Raw genomic sequence first — 3,494 nt, 5'->3', positions numbered from 1 at the left:
ACTTGGTAAAATTCAGGCTGAAGTTTGATGACAAGTATAATTTAACAGCTGCTTTTTGGGGAAAGTGGAGGTGAGGCCATCTTCCCTCTTCCAGGTGTTTGGAATAGGAGCACATCTGGACAACGGACAGGTTGAGGATGGGGAGCTGCCTGCTCCAGAGCTGCACGAGAGTGTGAAGCACAACAGAGCCATCTGCAGAGCTCCCTCTCTTTTGAGGTACTAATTTATTCTGAAGTGGGGCCTTTCCTCGTCCCTTTCTCAGAGGGATGAGGGGGAAAAATGGGAAGTTAATTGCTGATTCCAGAACAATATGTCTCTGTGTCTGCCGGGCTCCAGCCTCTGTCAGGCGGTGACACAGCTGAGATGCAGCATTTGGGCTTTTTCTCCCCTTACTAACTGAGAAGAACAAACCACCGAAGCCCCAAGATCTTCCTAGCCCCAATTCTGCCCTGTTTTTTGGGAAAGGGATGACATCCAGGGCTACAGACTGCCTGAGCAGCAGCACAGCAAGGATTTTTGTCCCCAACTCATGATTTGGGTTGTGGCAGCACCTTGCTGAGGTTGTACCTGTTGGTAAATGGGGTTGTAAAGCCACATGGCTGTAGGAGAGCCAGGCCAGGAACCAGTGGGGGTTAGGATTGTCCCTCATTGCACCCCTCACCTTCAGGTACTGGGGTGGGACAGGCACACACAGCTGAGCCAGAGCTAAAGGGAAAGAAGGAAAAAAGAGGATTTCACCATTAACACAGGGAAAACAGGGAAAAGGATCTTTGCATTTTCTGACTCAGAGTTTCAGGAGTGAAAACTTTAGTTGTCCCACAGGAGAATGGGGAAGAGCCCCAGCATCTCACTGCGGGTCAGGCTGGGAGAAGGGTGTTTGCACTGCAGGCTCAGAGCTCTCTGACTTTCAGGAACAACTGTGGTGAGTTTTAAAAAGTCACAGGAAATCTGAGAGGAGAAATCCCCCAGCAGTGCCGCAAGGGCAGAGAAAGGGAACCTGGAGCTCTGGTGTCTGTGATGACAAGAGGCTGGCACCACCTCTTTTTAATCCAAGTGGGGAGGCAGTGCATCCCTGGGAACATCAGAGCTTCCTGCACAGCCACAAACCGATGGAGAGCTTCCATTCCACCGGCAGCTTGCAAATATGCATGGAAGCTTAAGCAACAGCCTTAATCCGAGTAAGCTCACACACTAAGAGCAGCAGTGTGGAGGATCCTGTACCGACTGGTTCCTCGGCCGGGCCTCAGGGAAGGACTTGGCTGCAGGGAAGAGCCCGGCTCATCTGCGAGGGGGAGGATGGCCCCACCTTCCCAAACAGCCTCGTGGCCGCAGATGGGGATAACCCCATCCTTGGGTCTTTATGTGATCCCTGTCTGACTATAGTGACAGGGCTGGGCTAAAAAGTCTTTAATTCAGCACATTTCAGCTGCATCCCATGAGGATCCTGCTTTTTCCAGGCATATCCTCCACCAAGAAACATCCCCAAATCGAGCTGTGTGATCCCATCCCTCCTGATGTCTCTGCAGAAAAGGTGCTGGTGCTGCACTTGCTTGCTGGTGAAGAGATGGGTTTTGGTGGTCCCCTCCTTTTCTTCCCCCTTCCAGGGTTAACCCAGTAACTGCAAAAGGCCAAATAAATCCCTGGTGGAGCTCCATGGACTGACTTGGAATTCTATTACACCAAAAAAGCAAATTGGCTGTGAGTGTTCAGGTCTGCAGCAAGCCAGCTGTGGTTACAGAGGCAGCTTCCTCCGAGATTTCTGTTTAAACATCAGCATTTTCTCATTTTTATCTTGGTGAAAACTTCCCCTTTTCCCATTGGAAGAGCCAGAAGGGATTCAGGCTGGAAGAGAGGGCTCTGCCAGGACAGAGCTGTCACACAGGACATTACCTACATGGAAAAATCAAAATTACTGTATTGGTGTCTCAGGGAATCATCTGCAGCTTTTTGGTGCTGTTGCTGCTACAAAGGTTTAATTTACCATTTATTTTATTTTAGTTTTAGAAAAGTTCATGCTGTTTATATCCGATATTGTCTATGAAGCAGCAGTGAAAAGTAAGTTCAGCAAATGAAAGGGGATTGCTGTGTTCTCTTTCTTATTTCACCTCTTATCTTAACACTTTAAAGTGCTTTAGTAAGGGATATATAATAGATATAATATATATAATTTATTGATGGAGGGAAAAAACAGAGGGACAATGAGAATAGCTCAGTGGGGACCAGCACGGTCAGGAAATGAGACTGGATTAAATTAAAGCAGAAAATCACGGGACTAAGGGTTAGGAACATCCCTGAGTGTTACGGTGGATGGAGGTGAATGTGTGTACTTCAGTACATTGCGAAATCAGGATTAAAAACAAGAACTCTGCTTTATGAGCTGGGCTGTGGCAGGGAGTGACAAACTCGCATGCACAGGAAGGATAAATGTCCTGCCTTGCGTTCCCAAGGTAGCCATTCTTTTATGAAGTGTGATTCACAAAACCAGGGAGGCTGAGGGGATCGCAATGCGAAACACATGTCCCAGAAAGTCAAGATGGGAAAGCAAGTAGCAATTATGGGACCATCTGTGCTGTGGGATCGGCTGTGGCAGAACCAGCACCGGTCCTTCACCCCTCTGCATGTTGTTGGGCTGGAGGAAACACTTCAGCTGTGGTCTGCTTGGAAAAAAATCAGTGGGAACAAACCCATGGCTGCTTGTACAACTCCTTGCACAGAATTAATACAGGCAAAACCTAATAAGAAATCCCAAAGGCACCACTCGGCCGATCTGCATTTCCAGAGAAACAGCTGCATCAGCAGGAAATCCTCATCTCTCTTTTGTGTCCCTCAGGTGGGTGGGAGCTCGTGCCAGCACACACAGGCATGGGGACAGGGACATGCCTCAGTGGGGCAGATGTGTCTGCTCCTTCACGCTCCTGCCAGCACAGGGACACAGGGACATTCCTGATTTCCTATGTGGAAAGGAAACGTCATTCCTGGATGCTTTACTGTTTCCTTGTCCCCAAGTTCCCAAAGATGTCCAGCACCCTGAGCCCCACCCAGAGTCCCATTCAGAAACTTTCTCAGCTCTGAGGGTTGTTTTTCCTTCCTTACTTTCAGCAGCTGGAGGCAAGATCAGCACAAGGAGGAACTGATATCTCTGTGGGCTTTTTGTGGAACATCAGCAAAAGCTTCAAAATCTTCATTAAGACAATAACATCTCAGGGTTGAGGGGAGAGACGTACACACACACAGACACACACACACACACACACATATCTGTTAATCCTCTGCCTCATCCCAGGGGTTGGGGGGTAAATTTGGGCTCAACGCTCACAGTCTGAAGCTGCTGCATCTCCATTCCTTGTTGGCCATACATCAGGCACCCGGTGAGAAGGATTGGAGTTCCCCTGTGCAAATCTCCCTCTTTGGGACATGGTTTAGTGGTGGCCTTGCAAGTGCTGGGGGAACGGTTGGACTCGATGGTCTTAAAGGTCTTTTCCAACCTAAACGAT

This window comes from Parus major, chromosome 5, assembly GCF_001522545.3.
Source record: "Parus major isolate Abel chromosome 5, Parus_major1.1, whole genome shotgun sequence".
NCBI classification, from domain to species: Eukaryota; Metazoa; Chordata; class Aves; order Passeriformes; family Paridae; genus Parus; species Parus major.
Note: the sequence above shows the minus strand (reverse complement) of the source record.